This window comes from Protopterus annectens, chromosome 2.part1, assembly GCF_019279795.1.
Source record: "Protopterus annectens isolate FY-2018-M chromosome 2.part1, PAN1.0, whole genome shotgun sequence".
In the NCBI taxonomy this organism is placed as follows: Eukaryota; Metazoa; Chordata; order Ceratodontiformes; family Protopteridae; genus Protopterus; species Protopterus annectens.
This window is the reverse complement of record NC_056729.1, coordinates 547,307,433-547,331,305: the sequence shown is the minus strand read 5'-3', so window position 1 is coordinate 547,331,305 and position 23,873 is coordinate 547,307,433.

Sequence of the window (23,873 nt, the reverse complement as noted above, 5' to 3'; positions counted from 1 at the left end):
GGCCCCAAAGGTGGGTGTAATGAGGGCTGTGTAGTTGAGGCAGGCTCACCCTCTAATTATGCCACTCGGCTCTCAAGCTGGAGTAGCTGGTCTCGAAAAGCCCTATCGATTTTCCTAAGCACCACGGCCCAGACCTGATGATGCATGACTGGTTCCTCTCCTCCCCCACTCCTGGGGGGGCAAGCCCCATCCCCTGTAGCGGTTCCACCCAAAGGTGGTGCAGGGCCTATGGAGGAGGAGGTCCCAGGTTGGACCCCAGATGTGCTGGTGCCCCGTGTCATGGCCAGCTGAGGTGGGACAGGTGGGTCCGCTGGGACCGACCTTCCCATATGAGCTATGGTGTTGCAGTTTACAGATAGATATGGGTTAGTAATAGTCAACAGTATTCAAGATTAGTTATAACAGCATGCATAGGTATACCCATTAATCCAAAACACCAGATTTAATCAGTTGCAGAGCTAGCAGAACATATGCATATATGGAACAACAGTGGCCATTACAACAGCATGCAGGTTTCATTGATGGCAACAGGCCACCAATATGGGGGCATTTTAACATGGCACATGCATAGAAACAAATGTGAATATTTACAAACTGATATGACATATGTCCCAACAAAAGTTTGGCGTGTACACACACTGATTGAGGTGTGTCATTGGGTTATTTTTGCACATATGGTAGGGGTGAGAGAAAAAGTTCAATTAACAACTAATATATCCTTGTAGTTTTCACTACATTCTTAGTCACTGCAGTGATCTTTCCCTTACATGTATTATTACACTACCCAATGGTCTTATGTTGTACAATGGTATGTTTATAGATTATTATTACACTACCCAATGGTCTTATGTTGTACAATGGTATGTTTATAGATTATTATATATGTGACCTGTGTCTTACATACAGGCATGACAAGATGCAGGTGTTAATGCAACTTATGTTGAGAATTGCTCTCATACACTTTGGATGAGGTGCTGGAATGGCAGGTTTGTGTTTATATACATTCTCTATGTACATGTCTGACTATTGGTTATATGTTATTAACGGCTGCCTACATTTCTTGGATCATCACACTGATTTTACAGGGGAACAGGGTACCAGGTTGGTGATGTGGGCCATTTATCTCGACATGCTGGACAGATTGGAATGATTGAGGGGTTTGAATATGCATAAAACTTTCTATTTGAACATTCTAGCAAATTCTGTAAAGTTGGGTGTAATCATGCATACAGCTTTCTATCTGAACATTGTAACAAAATCTGTACAGTTGTGGTGTATGAGTATGCATACAACTTACTAGCACTCCCAGGATTCAAATCCCTGCTGTGTGAGACAAAAAACTTACTCTTATCATCACAGTACACTGTGCTATCAGGGAATTGATGTGACACTTTCTAATGTTTCCTGTCTAAGTCTCCTTCAGTTGTACAATATGACTGACCTCTTGGCAATTCCAATATTAATATACAGACCTTCATACACATTTTATCTGCATACCACAGTGTAGGTAACACTGCTTAATACAACAGTACTATTTATAGTATGCAACAGTTCAGCAACATATGAAAGAAGAGCAAACAGAAGCACTCCAGGGGTTATATGTTTATTCACAGAATATTACACTTTAATTTCTACTGGTATGACACTTTCTCAGGCTCTTATATTTATTTGTTATGACAGTACATGCAGAATAATTACTAATCTGCCTCATGACACAGCCTTTGCAACCTAGCATCATTGGCTTGCTGGTTTGTAGCCCGCTCATCTGCAGCTGTCAGAGAATTATAGTGATATCTAGCCATACCTATCCATAGTATACACAAGCTAGGCAATTATTACCTACTTAGTAGAATGAGTACTTACTCAGTACTGGGGCATTAGGCATCTGCCAAGATTCCTGGATCCACTGTTTCAGTACATCCTCCCTCCACTGCTTCAGGTCAGCATGGTGATGCCTGACCTGCTCACCAGTCTGGGTGATACCTGTGGCACTGGTGAGGTCACAGGCGAGACTGTCCCTGGCCTCCATTTTATACTGCAAGCCCTGGTCCTGCAGTAGTCACTCGTCATGGTGTTTTACCAGGAGCCATACCATGATTTCTGACTCCTGGATGCCCCAGCACGGTGCTCTAAATCGAATGCCTTCACCCACTCCAGTCATTCTGCCTGTAGTAGGAAGCTACAACCAGTTATGGGTAGTATTCCCACCTGCAGGGTTTAAATACAGCCAATTTCCCACACTTTTCCATGATTGGCCAGTTTTGAATAGGCTAAACTATGGGCACATCTGTTTACCTAAGGTTGGCACTGCGTAAAGAAGTATATCACTAGACACATTGAATTGGCTGCCCTACACATTGCTTACACTTACTACGTTGAGCTGTACAGCAGTTAACATTGCTTAATAGTTAATTAGCATTATATTTGACTTTTGGCAGTGATTTATTATTCATTGCAGATTATATATGTGTCTGGTATTCATGATTCATGTGTACATACACTGTATGGGGTCCTGGGGACTTCTACACTTTATTACAATAACACCTCACATCTATGCTTACTGCAATACTTCAGTTCACATATTTCTGTTATGTAGCAGATTATACAACATCACACTGTACATAGATTCAGTTCATATGTTTGGTTTGATTTTCCTGTGTTGAAGATTAGTTTGCTGATACCTCACTCATATGTATTGCTATGATGGCTTAGTGGTTAACTACTTTGACTATAGTGTACAGGGTTCTGAGTTCAAGCCTTGCAGAAGCTGTTTATTTTGTTGCTGGGCAGAGCATGGGCCATTGGGTACAGAGTGATTATGTCACTTTAAAGCAGTTGTAAGTGAGTTTGCAGAGAGGTAAGCACTGCGAACCTCCGGTTACAGTTTCTAACACTCAGTTAGCTTCTACTTTGCTTAATCTGTGTATGTAATGCTTACCCCCTACTCAAACACAATTAAACATGCTTACTAGTGCCTTTTCCATTATGACACTGACACTTCACATGTGTATTTGATGCAGTACTCCAGTTCACATTTAAATGTTATTTAGTAGGTTATACAGAAAATAAATGAATAACAATTGTTCATATACAGATTTCACATGAAGAATGAAATGTGCTGCAGTGGGACTCGAACCAGGAATGCCTGCTCATTAGGCAGATGCCCTGCCCACTACACTATTGCTGTGCAGCTTTATTTGCATATATCTTCCTTGTTATCCTCTTCAGCCTTTTAAGCTACTTTAACTGTAGCTAAGCGATGGGCACACCCGTGCACTTACGGTTAGCTATACTCAGATTTAAGAAAAATATAACGGGTTTTCTTTGGTTTATTTATATGTACTGTTGCTTTTGTACACATGGGGGCCTGTTCATGGGGATATGCGGACACCTATGAGTGGCCTTGCTCATTTGTTTCCACTTTCTCCTGTTCTACTTTGCAGGGGCATGTTTATTCTGAGAGCTCTGCTCTCAGGCACGCCCCCTGCACTCATACACGCTCCATGTATGCCTAGGAGGTCGGGCAGCACTCCTTCATTAATATGCATGGCATGCTGCTGTCCTCCTCCTAAGCGTCCATTTCCATGCAGGACTAGACTAGTCCTGCACAGAAGATTAGTAAATCTGGGGGTTAATGTATGCCACAGAATGCACTCCACCACCTGCCACTTTCCATACATTACCGCACAATCCTGCAACCCAAACCTAATCAAACACTTGTCCAAACACATAAAAATGACTTAATACAAAATCAACAAACATTCCTCAAATAAAATGACACCATTATCATACCACTCTAAAAATATTCATATTATATTTCCAAAATGCAGCACAACCATGTTACTATGAGCAATTATTCAACTGTTGACCAAAAACCTTTGCATGCGTGCAACTACACAACACGTAAAAGCACATGTAACTCTCTAGAATCTAAGACATACTATATAACAACCGTAGTTATTTTTCTGTGATAGAACCTTACAATACTTACTCATATTTCCCAACATTATGGAAAAAAAAACTTTAGCACTTTATCTACATCATATACATAATCTACACTGTAACAAAACACCTACTTGTTTTAACTTTAACACTACATCTTCTGAAGATATTGAGTCTAACCCTGGTCAAGAGTGATATAATTAGGACTTGCCCACACACACCAACTATATTATTAATACATATCAATAATGGACTTTGGATTTTTCATGTAAATGCCAGAAGTCTACATAATAAAATCTCACAATTTCAACCTGGGCTAATCAACGAAACCATGATATGTCAGTAGTTTCTAAAAACTGGTTTAACACAAACATACTTGATTTTTAACCAAATACCCCTGATTACACCATACATAGAAACAAAATACTAAACAGAGGACAGACAGAGTCCTAACTGTGGTAAAAAAAATACTCTAACATAAACCTTTTATCAAAATCAACTGCATGGCATTCCACATTTTGAATAACTTCCAGCTGCTATAAAATTAGCCAGTCGCAATCATTTACATATTGGATGCATCTATTTATAACCTCAAAAAGTACCACAATACTGGTAATAACATTAAGCTGTTTTTGTGACAACTGCCTAGACAAAATGATACTCCTTGGAAGCTTCAGTTATCCTTGTTCTGCAACAACAGAACAAAGCCCCAAGTACTTTGTTGTACATTTAGATTTCTCTCATCTCATAACAAGACATACTAGAACTGATCTCAGAACTAACACAAATATTACCTTAGACTGAACTTTATGAAAATACTCTAACAGTATCAAAGAAAGCAGCATTCTACCTAATGAACTCCATGACCATAACCCAATCTGCACATAGGAACATAGGAACATAGGAACAATACTTGGCAAGCAATCACACAGACCATAAGATACCTAGCTATATAAACCCTTAGGAAGACATACTTAAAAGTCCCTACCCCTTTTCATCTACTTAACAGTGCTTACCTCCCAAATTGAGTAGGACCTTATATGATAACTCTGGTATAAATTTGTGTCTACCATCCACTTATCAAGACTAGCCTTGAAGGTGGCCAAAGTAGTACTTTTTTGGCTTGAGTGACAATTTATTCCATAGGTTGGGAATACTTTTGTTTAGGAATGTTTCCTTATAGCTAGTCTTGTTTATGTATTCTTGTAAATGTAGGTCCTTGTTTGTGGTTGTTTGTAGAGCAAAGCAGCTTTGTGAAGAAATGGGATGTTAAATAGGATTGGGCCTTTCATGGCTTGAAAAATTAGGTGCAGATCACAGTGGAGCAGCCAGAAGGTTGCAGAGTATAAGGATAGTCATACTAGTAAACTGTGATTGTTGAAGAATTTAAGACTTTTCAATTCTTAGTTAGAAATCTTTGGGGGCCTTCTAGTTTAGTTATATATTTGGATTTGTACTTACAAATGGGGGCATTGTACATGATGATAGGTCTGATAGGGAAAAGGACAGTGGTAGGATGATTTCTTTGGATTTTGAAGATATTCCCTTGAAAATTAACTGGGACTGATAGGACTTCCTGACTGTGCATAAACATGATGATCAAATGAGTAGGAGTTATCCACATAAGTTCCCAGTTGTCTTATTATTGTGCCTGTCTGAAGAACAGTACCATTTATAACATATGAGGTGGGAACAGCTTCTTTGTTTAATGCTATTAGTCTGGCATTTTTTTACTTTGATTGACACCATTTTTGTTACTCTAGATATGTGAATATTCCACCCCTTACTTGAGCTGTTTAGTGTTAGTGAATTTACAGATAATAATGTCCAGCTTGCAGTTACCAGCAAACATGGTCAACCAAACTTCTGGAATATTGGCCTGGATAATGTCAAAATAAATACCAAACAGAATATAGCTCAACATTGGCCCTTGCAGTACTTCTCTATATACAATTTTATGTTCAGAGAGGATACCAGCCACTTTCATAACTTGGGGTTTATTAAATTTGCAGTACAATGGACACTGTAGGTAGTTACATTAAGAGTGTATCATTTTTAAATAACACTAGCATGGGAGATGGTGTCAAAAGCCTTGGCCCTGAGTGACCACTGTCCAGAACTTCTATACTCTGCTCAGGGAAGCTTAGTAGATTAAGACAGGACTTGCACTTCAAAAAACCAAACTGCCTGGAGTATGCATCAGTTAAGCTGCCAATGTCTACATAAGGGAGTTCTACTATTATATTTTCCATGTCTTTGCATATATATATATATATATATATATATATATATATATATATATATATATATATATATGTGTTGAAACTGATGGGCCTACAATTATCCAAGTCAATAGAGGGGATGTCCTTGTTTTGGGGATTAACTGAGGCTGTTCTCTAGGCATCACCTACAAACCTTTGAAGGTTTTATCTCCCAAGCACCTGCTTACACTACCAAGCGTACCAGAACTTGTCAGATTTAGGATGCATGGCTGGGCTTTTAAATGCCCCAGTGGTTGTTAGCCTAGTGCCCACTAATGAACCTATGAACACCACTGCAAAGCAATGATCCTATCATGTACAAACCCTATGTCTAAGCTGAGGTTAAACAGTTTAAATAGAGGCTCAGATATGCATAATTGGCACTAATGAGAATGCAGACTGGTCCAATGGAAGTATTATTTTTAGACTTTGGAAGGGATTCTAAGACTTGTGACAAAGTGATTTCAGAGAAAACTAAATATTTAAGTATAGTGGAGGCAAAGATATGGGTAATTTAAGTAAAAGTAGCACCACTTTTTTCTGCTTGTATATCGGCTATATCTGTGGAATTTGAATGTGTGCTGTTATTATTATTATTATTATTATTATTATTATTATTATTACTATTATTATTATTATTATTATCACTATTATTATTATTATTATAATTGCAAAGACATGGATCTGGAGCGTTTCTCTCTGGGCCGCCACTGAAAATTGGCTCGCTCCAAGTTGGACTTTTCTGCAAAGCAAATGTTATATAAATAAATTAAATGAGTTTGATGCATTTTTGGACAATGTTTGCTTAATTTCCTAATTAAACTAAAGAACAATTTGTAGTTTCCTGTGATATCTGTTACAATCTTAAGTGTGTACTCTACTCTACATTTTCCAATAGTGTCCTTAAGTTATTTTTTGGCATAGTTTAATATTGTCTTGAGATGGGGGAGGGATTTCTTAAAACTTTTCATTATTTTACTTATTTTGTAAAACAGTTTATTAACATTAGTTATCCACCAGATGGATTTATTCCTAAATTTACCATTATATTTAGGGTAATCTGCCCCTGATTTTTCTTTTATTGTTTCAGTACATAAATTCATAGGTAAATACTAGGCTAGATGCCCCTGTGGACCATTTTAAGCCTAAACAAATTCCCTTAAGGATGAAAATAAAACCCTGTACCTTAAATTTGCGAGGTAAAAAAACATCAACTCCTATACCAACTCCCAACCCATGAATTTTCACAACCGACAATTGAGCCAGGGCTATGGCAGTGAGAGCTCCAAATCCTAACTGGTAGACCATTAGGGATCCCTGCTCATGTTTCAGTTTGTTTGTCATTTGGTATAATTTCATTTCATTTGTACTTGCTTTTTTCCAAAATAACATTTTTCCTTCAGCTAGGGCATGCTATGGCATTTCATTGATTAATGGTGGAATTTTGCAGCCTTATTTTTCTTTTGTTATTTGAATGCTTTTTCGGGTGAATTTTCATTTCTAATTACTGTCCAGGAGATGCCCGAAGTAACAAAACTGCTCTTATTGCTCTAGTTGATTTCTTCTTTTGTACAGTGTTGTTGCACTTTTTAAAACCAGACCTTCTCAGTCCTGAATGTGAGGCAAAAGAAGATTACAAAATGGCAAACATGTGATGCACTGGTAACTTCTACAATTCCACCATGACACCACATACTGTTCGTTACTTGTGAGTTCAGATTTTTTTCTTCATGCACACATTACCACTAAGAATGAATGACAAAGGCATGCAGGAGCTATGCAGTATACAGCCATAATCTTTATTGTAATGACAGCAACTGCATAAATAAGACAGAGTCACATGATATCCTGCATACATTAGCATTAATGCATTCTTAAAGAAACACTGCATTCTACGTTACAGTAGTGGGTCTGGAAGTATAAACTGATGCCACCAAGAGCATCAACAGTTAACTGAACATTCCATGTGTCTTATCTTAATGGTGAAATAACTCTACTAGACTGGTTTTACTTTAGCAGTAGTAATGCTAAACTTGACTGCTTTTGAAAATACATTCACTTAGTGATTTTCTTTGCATTGATATAATTCTTTTTTCTATCCTTGTACATCTTTTTAGATACACCATTAGAGTAGCCACCTGTTATGAGACTGAGTGAGATACCAATAGAGATGTTATATAATGCAGTGGTCAATGACAGGATAAAAACTAAAGTAAGGTAAATCAATTGTTGCATATACAAGGGGACAGAAATACAGACTTTGCTGGCAGGTATGGAATGCTTAAAGAGAAACCATTCCCCTATTTACTGCAAGGTGTGTAAAAATTCAAGATAAAGAGAAGCTTGAAGTATCCAGCTTACAGAGAGCAGTTTACTTTGTGCTAGCAAACACCAGGCTACTGAAGTATAACTTACTGAGCATGTTATACTAAGCTGCCAACATTTTAAATCGCACACACACACACACACACACACACACACACACACACACACACACACACACACACACACACACACACACACACACACACACACACACACACACACACACACACACACACACACACACACACACACACATTTGTACCATCACCAAAGCAGTGTGAACCCAGAAATAGAATATAAAATTATAGTGGCGTAGAGGCAGACAAGCCTTTTATATGGAGGGTATAAGGAGATCTTTTCCACTGTGTAAGATAACATTTAATCATTTTAAAAAATCATTTGTATTAATTTTTCTTAAAATTCATTTGTATTAATTTTCTTAAAATTCATTTGTATTCATTTTTCTTAATCAGCAGTTTAAGCCAGTGTATAAGACATGTTCATTATGTTCACTTTCAGCACCAAATGATTTGCATGAACTAAAACGTATACAAACAGTCCATGCGGTTTTGAACTTTTTCACTTTTTAAGACATTAATTTATCCATGAGATGAGTAATCATTCATCACTTATGGTGTGAGACCATATTTTCTTGTATCTTCCCTGGACCAATCACCTTGTACTGTCAAAATGTGATTCTGTCACATCTATTATACTGCCTTCTGATTCCTATGAACTAGTTTTATGTTCCTACTCATCTCTTATTTTTTATTTAAGATTGTTGACTGGTGTGTGTGTTCCTGGGGAAATAATGTCCACCCAGGATTGCATTGGAAGGTACTCATTTCAACAACAACATACACTCTGTCAGGCATTAATTTGCTCAGAGAATGGGCTAGCTGTTAAATTTTGTATTCCTTTAATACTATACTTATATTTTTGATGTTCAGTTATTGCTCTGCCTAATGTTTCAGACTTCTGTACCATTTGTAATTGTTATTGCAGGAAGCATTTAATATCTACACTCATGTGCATGCACGCACACACACACACACACACACACACACACACACACACACACACACACACACACACACACACACACACACACACACACACCAACACATGCCCAGTAGTTACAGACAATTTATTGAATCAATACACCTTAGACATCTCATTCAGATCAAGAATGCAAGGCTCTGCAACCTGTCCTCCACCCCATGCCTGCTAGCTGTCCATGATTTAGCTGCAATTTTATGATTTGTCTGTTATATAATGTTGAATTTGTTGGTACATCACTGAGGGATATTAGAGTTTTATTCTCTTTATTGCATAGATAATACGTGTACTGGGCTACATGCTGTAGTCAAAAGTCATTAGTATGCACTGTCTCTGTCTCGTTCTCACTCATACTTTTTGTCATTCTCTATCTCTCATACACATATACACATAGACGCAAACACACAGACATGAAGTCACACACCCTCAAAGACACACACACACACGCACGCACATACACGCACACACACTCACACACGCACACACACGCACACACACGCACACTCACGCACACACACACACGCACTCACACACACACACACACACACACACACACACACACACACACACACACACACACACACACACACACACACAAAGTTAGTTATTTACTTATTTACTTTTTTTTTTTTTAATTTTATTCTCATTTTACAGCAAAAGGCTATTTAGAGTGTGTAAAAATGTCAGTCTTTGTTTTGTTCTGTGTGAGCTTACTATGCTGCAATGAAGCAGTGGATTTGTTTTTTGCTAGGCATTACCTGAACATTAACACCTTGCTGGAGAATGTTTGTCCTCCAGTCAGGGAGAAGATCTTCAAATCGCTCAATGTCTAAGTTCTTGTATTGCTTCTTTATATGGCTCCTGGAACAAAATTGATTGCATGTTTGCTGTCTTCCTCTGAACTGCCTCTGTCTTATCAGATGAGTTCTACAGAGCTGCACGCAGTGTTAATAAAGCATGTTCATGCTGGATTTGGTCTTTATTATTTTGGTCATCATGTTCATTTAATAGCTCCAGCAAAGGGTTAAAAAATATTATTTTATGTTAGTGATGCCCCTATTGGTCTTACCATGCTGCTTTACACATTGCTTTCTTACCTGCCAGTCATTCTAATTTATTAGATAATTCAGAATCCTTTGAGTTTTAATTTTGTCACCAATCCTCCTCCCATTCTACAGCATTTTGCTCCAGGATTTTTGTTTCCTTGAAACATTTTTTTTTGTTTACATATTTAGACTGTTTACGGGGGTACAGCACCGATCACAGCAAGATCAATTACAGGCTTAGCCTAGGTTACGTAAAGCAGTAACATAAAAGTACAGTGCATGTACAGCAAAATGTAAAGGCATACATTGATAATACAGACTAACAGCAAGAAGGTATGTGCTTCCATAATAATAGTAGTACATGCATAGATACATAGGGTGGATATTTACAGGTGATCATAGTATAAACAGTTTCAGAGTGTGGCTATGTAGAAGTTACAGAGAAAAAAGGAGGAGGCAAGTCAGTTCTCAAACAAAGGTGTTTCTTGTGTGGCAGAAATAAAGATACACAGTGACTCTGAGTACTGTGAAAGGAGGGAGGCAAGATGAGTAACTATTTACTAGATGGTCTGTGTTAAACAGTAATGGTGAGAAAGAGAGTGCTAGCAAGGAGGCACGTTATGTACATAGTTACTGAAGGCATGTCAGTGAAGCTGAACGTGTAAGGGTAAATAGAGGGAGTCTTAATTACTGAAGGGTTGGGAGGTAATTGAGAGGACTTGTATCATTGTGTTTGCAGTTATAATGATTGGTTAGTTGTACTTATAATCTACTAAGAAATGCTATATATGTTAGTGATCATTTTTAAGAAAGGATTCTGTCGTGGCAAGTATATATGGGGTGTGGGCAGCAGTGGGGCCAGCTTTTTGCATGCACTTTTTATGTTGATTAATGATGCTGAAAGAAAGTTTGGATGTTGTTAATGGTTTGTGTTTGTGACCATGTTTGTTTTTTTCGGGGTATGGAGCTTGCAGATTTGTGGACAGGCTTATGAAGGTTAGAAAAACTAAAAATAGTTGTAGTCTGGAAGCTTTGAGTAAAGTATGGCTGGACTGTAGCTGGTGGAGGTAGATGATGGCTAACGTTGCAAAGGTGGTAATGGGGCAGGGGTAGATAGTACTACCATTATAGTGAATATGGACTATATGATAGAGAGAGAGATGTATTTGTGGATCACTGTGGGGGTGTAAGATTTGTTTTGATGTAAGAGTGGATAAATTAAATTTTAGCTGTGTGGATGGAATTGTTTTGAGGAATTCTTAGGAGTTTAGAGTGTAAGGTTTTGTTGTATGCTGAAATTTGGTAGTACAGACTTAAGAAGTGCTTCTTTCTTGAATTTAGTGGGTGTGGATATGAGTGTGTAAATTTGTGAACCTGACAGGTGGTGGTGGAATTGGAAATGGGAGATGAGTGAAGTGGGACATGCTTTCCACATTACTGAGACCAATCAGTTTCCCACATTTAAAATGACAGTCAGTACTGAAAGAAAATGACAAAAACAGGACAACAGAAAAGTCGTACAACCAGGTAGGAGAAGGTTAATAAAAACCACCAAATAGCCATGTATACCCAAAGGTGAAAAATGTGTAACATAACAAAATAAAAAAAAAACTCTAGTGCCTCAGCTGCAAAAGAATTCAAGGAGTAAATACACATAAAAAAGATCCAGCTTATATACATCACCAAAAATGAACAGCATATGATTAATTAAACAATTAAACAATCAAATTGTTGAATAATTATCAAAAAAGATATCGCCATTTGTGCTCAGCCTTTAAACCAGAAGGGGTTTCAGCATAAATATAAAAGGAGTAAATGGCAGTGATTGGTTGTTTAAATATTCTGAACTTTTTGCACAGAACAGCAATGTATCTTCTGATACAGTGGTAGTTAATTGTCAGGTGTGGAATTAACAACTGAACAATTAGCAGTGCTTAATTTGGGACTTAAATGTATTCCTACCATTTTACCTAGATTACATATTTTAAAATGCAATATCTTTCATCTTGTTCGAAAGCTTCATTTACTGCATTATTTTTATGATGCTCAGTTAGATGTGGCAGATAATGATGTTAGTTTTAATGATTTTGATTTAGCACATGATTATGTATATGAAGATTTTGAAGATTGTTTTTATTCACGTGTCTCTAATATCAGGGAGGGGGATTTAGGGGTTAATTCATATTGCTTATTGAATACTTTTCATATTAAGCTTAAAAGCACTTTTTTGCCACCATTTAATAATGATAACGTCCAAAAATTGACATCAATGTTGAGTTATGCAATGGATAAAGCTTATAAACAGTTTATGAATAATAGGCATTTGATTCAGTATAATTTAACTAAGGCGGAATGGGACGCTTTGAATGAATTGCATATGAATAAAGAGCTGGCATTTAAACCAGCTGAAAAAAGTATCAAGATTGTAGTTATGCACTATATGCAATATTTACAGATGAGTCAGGACCGTCTTAGGGATGATAGTGTTCATAGGTTCATAGGTTGGTACTAGGCTATCGGCCCTAGGGCCTATGCAAGCCTAGCCATAACAATTCCCTGGATATTTCTTCCTACAGTATTTACTTCTCTGGACCCCTGTCTAGCAGGTTGACTGACATGATCCCTGGGGTGAATTTCTTATCTCCCATCCAATCATCAAGGTTCCTTTTGAAGAGGGCCAATGAGGCGCTCTGCTTGACATGTATGGGCAGTCTATTCCAGAGCATGGGGAGTCTCTGGGTCAGGAACCTATCCCTCCAGCATGTTTTGTTCATTGTGATGACAAGGTTTAGATCCCTGGAGCGTGTGGCTCTGAGGGATTAGGATTTCTTTAAGTGGAGCATGTCCAACAGCTCTGGATTTGACATGGCCTTGTATGTTAAGCAGAGATTGCCTCTGAGTAGACGATATGCCACAGAGTATAGATGGAGTTTTTTTAGATGGTCAGCATATGGCATCTGCTTTAGGCCTGTGATTCTTTTAGTGAGGTATTTCTGTGGCCTTTCCAGCTGTTGCAGATGTCTTGTGAGGTACATACCAAACAAGGCATTATACTCTATAATGGGTCTAATGAGGGATGAGTACAGTGGGTTAATGGCCTCCTTTTTTCTGGATGAAAAGCCCTTAGTGATGAGGTGTGCCACATAGAAGGATTTACTGACTGTTGTGGCAATGTGGTTATCGAAAGTGAGACCTCTGTCCACCTGTGTCCCTAAGTCTCTCATCACACTTTCGATGTTTAGTGTCCTGCCACCTATGTGTTAATTCATGGGTACATGTTTTTTTCCAAGGGGGATAACTATACATTTCTTGGCATTAAGCTTGAGCCCATAGCTCTGGCACCAGGCATCTGTTTCTGTAAGGTCCTTTTGTAGAAAATCCACATAATTTGGGGATTCAATAATGGCTCCCAGTTTGCAGTCATCTGCGAGCTTTGTTAGCCAGAGTCCCTTAGTGTTGGCCTATACTTCACAGAAGTAGATACCAAACAAGAGTGGTCCCAGGACAGAACCCTAAGGTACTCCACTTGTCACTTGTCTGGAGCTGGATTTGGAGTTGGCTACTTTTACAATCTGGGTTCTATCAGTAAGCCAGATGGCAACCCATCGAGTGACGTAGGGATTTATGCCCAGCTTAGTAAGTTTATCTATGATTCCAGAGTGGGGGATGGTGTCGAAGGCCTTGGCGAGGTCCAGATAGGCTGTGTGGACTGCCTTACCCTCTTCCACAGCTCTGGAGACTGATTCGAAGAAGTCAATCAGATTCAGGAGACAAGATTGGCCCTTCACAAATCCCAAACTGGGTGGGGTCCAGTGTTTGAAGGTTGCCAATGTCTTTGTTTATAAGTTCCATGATAATGCGTTCGATGCCCTTGCAGATCAGGCTTGTCAGACTGATGGGATGGTAGTTCCCAGGATCCAAGGCAGATCCCCCCTTGTGGAGTGGGATAAATGTAGCTGTGCGCCACTCAGTGGGCACGAAGCCTGAGGTGAGGCTATGATTAAACATGACACTTAGGTGACGTGCCAGTTCATTTGTAGTTCATGTAGTACACAGCCTGGGATGTCATCTGGACCCATGGATGCTGTATTCTTAGCTTTGGAGAGTGCGGTTTCTACCTGTGTGGCCATGATTACCAGAATTTGGCAATCTTTTGGTATTGAGATGGGCCCTTTAGGGGATGAGAGAGGGGTGAAGCTGGCACTAAATTGATCTGCCAGGATATTGGCAATATCCTTGGGATCAGTATATTTAATGCCATTCTGTTGTAGCTCAGAGCAGATCTGAGCATTGCCATTTAGATTATTGGCATAACTATAGCATGCCTTGTGGTTGCTTTGGAATCTTTGGCAATTTTATTTTCGTAACTAGCTTTTGAGGATTTTATGAGGAATCTCAGCTTCTTACTGAGGCTGGTGAGGGAGTTTTTTGCATCCTGGAATTTTCCTCTTTTCTGCAACAGTTTCTTCCTTCTGTTGTATAGTTTACTTATGCAACAAACACACTAGGTAAACTTTGTAAAAAACAAGAAAACGAACTGGAACGCAATAAGAGTAGGCTCAACTGTTAAAATGATTTAATATTTTCACAAATAAAATTAGCGGTAAAATAACCCACCTTCTTCAGATCACACAGCTGGACATGGAGAACTTCTATTTATACATCAATGAGTATTAAATGTCCAATAACCTTAAAGTGCATTGCTTAAATGCTTAAGTTGTCATGGCGACCTTAAAATAAGATCGCTGCCTATAAGGTTTTACTTACGCTACTGTCAGCTACAAAAGCACATATGAAAATATCAAGTGTTTAAAACATAATACATTTCTTACTTATTACAATACAATTAGACGAAGGAAATCCTCTTTAACATTAAGGCAGGCCATGTCTATATTATCCAAATACAGAAATTAATGTCAAAGTAAGCGATCGCTAGCTAAAATAAATCAGGTTAAAAACATAACCGTAAGGTTAATCAAATACACAAATAACATTAATTTGAATGTCCTTTAAATCATCATATTACAAAAAATGCGTTTATGAAGGTACTGTCCATTTTATCTTTGTGGCAAAACTAATAATGATTTATTTTGTGACTAAATAAATATATATTCATGTGTGCCAAAAAATAACAACAATATTACTATCAATTATTACTCCTGCCACTGTAAATTAATGTAATACACATTAAATAAACCTAAATGGAATATTATATATAGTTCATTAATATGAATTCATATATCTAAGAAACTAGCCTACATTATGAAGTCTACAATTTTTATACTTCTATTCGTGTAAAAACCATGACATATTATTCACAATCATATCACCTGTTATATTTATCTATTATAGGCCAACCATTTCAAAACACATTTAATAGAAAGGGCCTCGTTTATACCTGGTGTAACTTGTGCCCTAGTCTTGATTTGCCAACATAGTTCATCTATTTCCAGACGGACTTGCCAGGGTCCCCCCCTAATATCTTGTATTCTTTGCTGCAGGATGACAAACTTAAATGCATGCCCACTGTTTTCCACAACATGTCGAGCTAAAGCATTATTCTGATCCTTTTTAGAAACAGCGTTCATATGCTCGTAAATTCTGGTCTTTAATTTACGCTCAGTTTTTCCTATGTAAAAAGCTTTACATAGGTTACATAAGGCAGCATAGACCACTGATTTTGTTTCACAAGTGAAATGACTATTGATCTTATATTCTATGCCATTAATGCTACAAGTAGTGCCAGTTTTTATATGTGTACACTGACTGCATGCTCCACACCTATACATCCCTTGTGGACAGTTGGACATCCGTTTTTTCTTTGTTTTTTCCATAATACATTTAAGGTTGTCCCCTCTCCTGTATGTTATTTTGGGTTTTTCACCAAGAAGGGCAACTAATCCTTTTTCGTGTTAAACAACTTCCCAATTTTTATTGATAATTTCTATTATCTGTTGGAAGTCCATAGAATACGTATGTAGAAAACTGCAACAATAATTAGGTTTAAATGAATTTTGTGTAAATGTTTCTACTTGTGTACTGGAAATTCCAAGAATAACATCTCGGTTGTTACTATTTATAACGGGAAGCAAAGGGGAAAAATGCCCCTCCTCACGAGATGTAAAGGGTAACCCCTTGATGTAAACATGTCTATCAATTTTTCACATTCTATTTGAAAGTCACAATCGTCCGTCACCATCCGTGCTGCTCTAACCAGTTGACTCTTAATAACTGATCTTTTTTGATGATATGGATGGTTACTTGAAAAATGTAGTAGTGAGTTAGAATATGTGGGCTTTCTATATATAGTGCTTTTAAATCTATTGTTGGTAACATCCTTAGATAAAAGAACATCTAAATAATTCATTTCAAAATCGGCCACTAAGTATGTGAAACGAAGGAATTCTGTCATACTTGTCATACTCTCAATAAACTCTGGAATAATTGATTTATCCCCCTTCCAAATGCAGAAAATGTCGTCCTGGTACCTTGTATAATAAGAGACATGTTGTTGAAAAATGTCATCTTTAAACAAGAATTCATCCTCCCAGTGAGTCATGACTGCATTTGCGAATGAGCCACCACATGGGGAGCCCATCGCCACCCCTGATGTTTGTAGGTAAAAATTACCTTCAAAGGTGAAAAAATTGTTCTTTAACACTAATTCTAGAAGGGTTTCAGTTATATAGATGGTATCATCCTGTGTTTTTCTAGCTGACAAGAACTCCCTAACCCATGCTAGGCCCAAATCTTGAGGGATAACCGTATAGAGGTCTTTAACATCTATTGTTAAAAATACTGAATCAACGGCATAAATTTGATTACTAATATCCCTCAAGAAGGACCAAGAGTCTTTACAAATATGTTTGACTGTCCCTATAAGGGGCTTCAAAATACTATCCACATACTTAGCGCATGCATAGGTAATGGAACCTCTACCATCAATGATAGGTCTAAAAGGTGGGGCCTGTAGTCGCTTATGTAGCTTAGGTGCACCAAAAAATGCGGGGATTCTGGGTGCGGACATTTCCAAATATTGAAAAACATCTAAATCTATAAACCCCTCCAGGAACAGATCATTAAGAGTACCATGTATTTTCCTGTATGCACCATGTATTTCATTTAGTGATACTTGCTCATAAGCGATGGTATCAAGATGTTCCATCATATATTCAACATATTTATATTGATCCATTAAGACCACCCCCCCCACCTTTGTCCGGTCTCATGACTCGAATATTACAATCTTTCAATAGATGTAAAAAGTCCCATTCGAGACTAGACATGTTGTTAACACCTTTAACCCTGTTATGTGTAACATGGTTCTTAATAGCCCATAAATCTAATTCACACATTTTTTCAAAGGTTGATAAAATAGGATGTAACAATGGGTTGTAAGAGCTTGACACTTTTAAACTGTTAAGAACCGATATTGTTTCCCATTAAAAGTTCAGATTTAATTTTCTGACATAAATTTTAGATCAATTATAGTCTTGGTTATGTCCATATGTCGGCCGGGATAACGTTAAAATCCAGCGACTAACGCTAAATCCTTTTTAAAAATCAACCATGTCCTGTTGTATGGTCAGGAGAGTATAGTTGTACAAAACAAAGTCACTATATGAACTTTTCAACAGAATAGGATCAGTACCAAAATCAGGGTTCACGGTCATCTCCTCCTCCCCGCCTTTGTTCCTCGCATTGTTCTGCCTCTTTTGTTGAGGGGATTCTTCCTCTTGGAATTGTTGACCAAGTGAAAACCCTGATTATTCTGTTGAATCTCCTCTTCCATACTGATATTCTGTTGGTTAAAATTCATTGATCCAGCTGCTTGTGCATATCCCTGGTTAGGGACCCTGAACATTGCCTGCTGTTATTGTTATTAAATCTAGGGCTCCTTCTGGCCCCTGCCTTGTTCAGTTGAATAGTTATTACTACTGAGATTATTATTTTCCCTTTGATTTAGTTCCCCAGTATTATTGGGTTGATCAGCAGCCTCATCAAGAGCCGTTGTTAATACTCTAGGAGGTTTTGGATAGGCACATTTGTTATTATAGTCAGTTATATCCCTTACCAATTTCTTTTTCTTTGTGGCCAGGAGTTTTCCATGCTTGCTTCAATACTTGTGAAAATCTGACAATATTCGTATTTGTACCGAAAAAACTCCCTGTCAGATATAATGGATTGTTCTAAATTTTCAAGTTCTTCAATTAGAACCACTATGTCTTTAGAATAGTAAACTATCAGGGCCTGTAAAAATTCTGTACTTTGTCGATCAAACAAGTCCAAGAGTTCCTGGTAAAAAGGGGAACTCTCCAAAAGGCCAGCAGGAAATCGCCATTGACGCAAGCCCTTGGGAATAACCTTGTTCCTAATACATTCAGTTAGGTATGAAACCTCCAGTTGTAATTTTTTGCATCTGTATAATTTATTATCAAATAAGTCTATTTTCTCTGATAAAGTGCCACTGTTTGAAGTTCCCCCTAGAGTAGGCATTACATGCGGATGGAACTCCTGGCTAAAGAAATTGTTATTAGACAAAAAATTAGCCATAATGGGGATCCCTTGCTTGTTTGGGATTCCTCCGTGTTTATCAACTGAACATATTAATAATGTTATTACCTGGTTGCACGCCACTGGCTTCAAGTGGAAAACACGGTCACTAGGCACAAAAGTCTATTGCTACTGCCTGGTAATCCAACATCCGTGTGCGAAGCACTGGAGACTGTTGTCCATTCGTGGAGTTGTGGAACTTCCATTAGATATAGTAAATCCAGGCGGTGGTAAATTGTTACGGTTCCTAGAACAGGCACATAGCGCCTACTTTCTGTGTTAAGGCATCTACCCTGCCAAGTAGAGCCTCAACAAGTGCTGTTAAACTGCAACTTGAATTGCCGCTAGAATCGTTCTCCTCATTCCGCTGTGTAAATAGTGGTGGAGAAGCCTCTCGGTTCCGCCATCAACGTATTTTGCAACAAACACACTAGGTAAACTTTGTAAAAAAAAGAAAGCGAACTGGAGCATAAGCAGTAGGCTCAACAACTGTGTGAAATAATATTAATATTTTCATTATTTAGAATTGGCGCTTCGGGCAAAAGCCACCTTCTTCAGATCACACAGCTGGACATGGAGAACTTCTATTTATACATCAATGAGTATTAAATGTCCAATAACCTTAAAGTGCATTGTTTAAATGCTTAAGTTGTCATGGCGAGCTGCCTATAAGGTTTTACTTACGCTACTGTCAGCTACAAAATCGCTTACTTTGACATTAATTTCTGTATTTGGATAATATAGACATGGCCTGCCTTAATGTTAAAGAGGATTTCCTTCATCTAATTGTATTGTAATAAGTAAGAAATGTATTATGTTTTAAACATTTGATATTTTCATATGTGCTTTTGTAGCTGACAAACCTTATAGGCAGCGATCTTATTTTAAGGTCGCCATGACAACTTAAGCATTTAAACAATGCACTTTAAGGTTATTGGACATTTAATACTCATTGATGTATAAATAGAAGTTCTCCATGTCCAGCTGTGTGATCTGAAGAAGGTGGGTTATTTTACCAATTTAATTTTATTTGTGAAAATATTAAATCATTTTAACAGTTGAGCCTACTCTTATTGCGTTCCAGTTCGTTTTCTTGTTTGTATAGTTTACTTATAGCAGGGGACCGCCAGATTGGCTTCCTTTTTTTGGAGAAGAGCATCTTGGTTCTATTTGGGATGGCACGATTCATGCACGAGTGGATGTGCTCATACAGTGCCTTAGTGTAGGATTCTGCAGTCAAACTTTCAGATCCCGTCTGCATGGATGTAATGAAGTTTGTCACTTTTGACTTCAGTAGCATGAAGTTGGCTTTGGAGAAGTTTTTTTTAAGGAGGTTTCCTTACTGGGGGATGGGGGTGGGATGTGGATGTCAAGGGTGATTTGCTGACCTGACCAATGAGGGGGTGACCACTGGTGTAGAGCATCTATCTCCCATGTTGGTAATGACCAGGTCTAGGATATTGGAGCCCCTGGTGGGACAATGGATTAGTTGATCCAGGGCATTGGAATTTATGAATTCTAAGAACCGTTGGGAAAAGGAGTTGGTACCCAAGTAGTTTTCCCAGTTAATGGTAGGGTAGTTGAAATCACCCAGTATTAGGGTGTTTGGTTCTATCTTAATATTTTCCAGTATGTTTAGAAAGGTGTAGTGAGAATCTTGGGGCATGGTGGGTGATCTGTAGCAAGCTAATATTTGGATTGCAGTCTTACCTAGTGTTAGTTGTACCTGGAGAATTTCAGATGCATTGTGTTGGGCAACTAGCCTGGAGGTGTGAATATCCTTGGTACGTCTCAAGTCATTCACTCCAGCATGGACAATGACAGAGTCGTATTTGTACTTGTCATGGATTGACTTGAGTGCATGCATTATGTGGCGGATCCTGGCACCCTACAGGCAGCTGACTGTAATTTTCTCCTTGTTCACCCTAGTGAGTGGGACATCAGTGTGCCTGACTATAGAGCCACCTATGACTAAAGTGTTGGGTACATTGTCTTGCCTTAGGGGCTGTTGTTGGGTGGCACACTGGTGTTGTGAGCTATGTGTCACTTTGGTTGTGACTGGTGTTTGTTTGAGTTTCAGCTTCGGAGGTCCTTGTTGTTTGGGCAGGTTAATGTTAAGGGCCTCCGCATATATGGGTTTAGTGTTGCTATGTGTGGGTGTTGATGGTGTGGGTTTTGAAGGGCTATGAGTTGCTAGAGGTGTACTGCAGGTGTTAACCTTCTCCTCTTGGCTGTCTAGCACAATCTTGGCCAGAGAGAGCTTTGCTTCCAGTTTAGCTATGTAAGTACATCTCTCACAAGTTGTAGTGTTGGGTGGTAGGAGGAGAGGATTGTCTTTGTACATTAGGCAGTTGCCGCATTGCCCCAGTATGCCCAGATTCACCAGGTGGATAGGAGAAATGGTCAGAAGCTGACCCTTGGTCATGCCTGCTTAGGTGCTTTTTTTGCAAAGTTTAAGAGCTGTTTTCCCTTACCTTTGCAAGGTACTTTGCAATTATAGGCTGCTGCGGTGGTGGTGCTGCGGTAGCGTTGTCACCTCACAGTAAGACGTCCTGTTCGATTCTCAGCTAAAGCGTCTTCTGTGTAGAGACATGCGTGAATGGGCATACCTTCGTTGAAGGTTGTGCGTCAGAGCTGGCAACTTGGTATGTAAAAATCTACTGCCAATCATTAGCGGACCGGAGTTCCACCGTGGCGACCCCTAACCAGGAAAAGCTGAAAGATACAACAACAAGTGCCTATGATTAATTTCTCCTTATTGACAAGGAGAGTTGAGTGTTTGTACCAGTTTCAGGCTTCCTAGTGCTTTCCAGCAGGTTCTAGAGCAAGTGTTAGTCACAGGGGTTCAGATTTTAGTGCTACTACTGAGATAACAGCTAGTTCTAAGGGAAAGTTTGATGAGCAGACTTTCTGACACCTGGAATAGTTTAACTGTAGCCTCGCTGTGCTGTAATGTGCAAACACATGTTTTTAAGCCAGAAAGTTGAAAGGGATAGAAATCATCCCAAAAAGGCTAATAAAATTACAATTTCAGAGCTGGAAACCACTCCTCTAGCATTAGCTAGGCAGTACAATGCTCACCAGTCCCAATGGTAAGCAGTAGGACTTCCTTCTACCACAGCAAGGTCTGGATAGCTCTGAGCACAGAAAATAAAGTCCTGAGACAAGCAAAGCCTGGGATATGGACTGGCTAGGAAAGGTGGGAAACGAGCAAACAAGACAGTATTTTTTTGTTGAAACATGTTAAACAATGCAATAATACAGTAAATAAACACAGAAAAGGCTAACACACGAGTGTGTAGTCCTAAACAGTAAATGCAATTAAAACTCTACAACATTAGCAATTTAAAACTTTTTAAATGAAGCAAGGCAAGTGCACAACTGAAAAATGATTTAAGAAGCAGTAATACAGCAGAATAAGTAGGTAGTCTACAAATACAGATAAGTCTATATATACAGAAAAGCAGCTAAAACACACAAACAATTCAGATGCAGTGCAGCCTAGAGCACTTGAGTTGTAGCAATATTAAGGCAATTACAGTTATAATAAATGCTCTAAAATATACTCTATATTTCCAAAATGTTTGAGAAGCACAGTCAGAACACAAGGAGATTCAGGCAATTTTTTTTTTTTGAAAGGGAAAAAGGAGAAACAGAAGGCCTTCTCAGATGATCTCTCTGTATTAGATAGAATGAGCTAATGACACTAGATTGGGAGGAGTGTCCCAGATCAGATTTACAGTAGGGGCAGGCAACTGTAAAGTCATCAAGTATAACAACAAGACACGAACAGGGAGGGGGGGTGGTGACCAATACTAAAGCTATTAGCCTACAGACAGTAAACACTACAGAAAGCCACAAAATGAAAGTTTTTAAACAGATAAAGGAGCAAGTGTATATGACAAAGTTACAATGGAGGTGTATGTGGCGGCATTAAAACAATATGAGGAATTGATGCAAAAAGGGTATAGGTTGGATTATTTTTCTAAGGAAGCAATTTACCACTGAGAGATGCATTATGGCAACTTTTTATTGTATTCCCAAGATAGATAAGAATCTTTCTAACCCCCCTGGATGCCCAGTAGTGTCAGCATGTAAATATTTTTATATAATATTGGGTTGTTACTTCATGAGTATTTATTTCCATTTGCCTCTAAACTACCATAATATATTAGAGACACTTCAGATTTTCTTTCTAAACTTTCTGGTTTGCAATGAACATCTGACATGTATTGGTTAACTTTAGATGTGAAGAGTTTGTACATGAATATTAAGCAAATACATGGAATTCAAGCCTTACATTATTTTATGGTTGGCAGCCCTCTTGTTATTTATGTTATTGAATTGTTGCAGTTTTTGTTTATTTAATAATTATTTTGAATGTAATAATATTATATATCATCAGTTACAAGGCACTGAGATTGGGGCACCTTTTGCCCTCATGTACACCGATTTGTTAATGGATTTATTCAAAGTAGAGCACTTGTATGAACATGATTTTGTTAGTAAGTATGTAGAACAGTGTTATAGATATATAGATGATTTGATTTTTATATGTCGTGGTGGTCATGATGATTTTTGGTATTTGTTGAATATTTGTAAATTAATAGAGTTGGTCTTACCTTTGATGGACTTCAATGTAGAAAAGATGCCAGCCAGATTCAATAAAGCCTACACTAAGTGTACA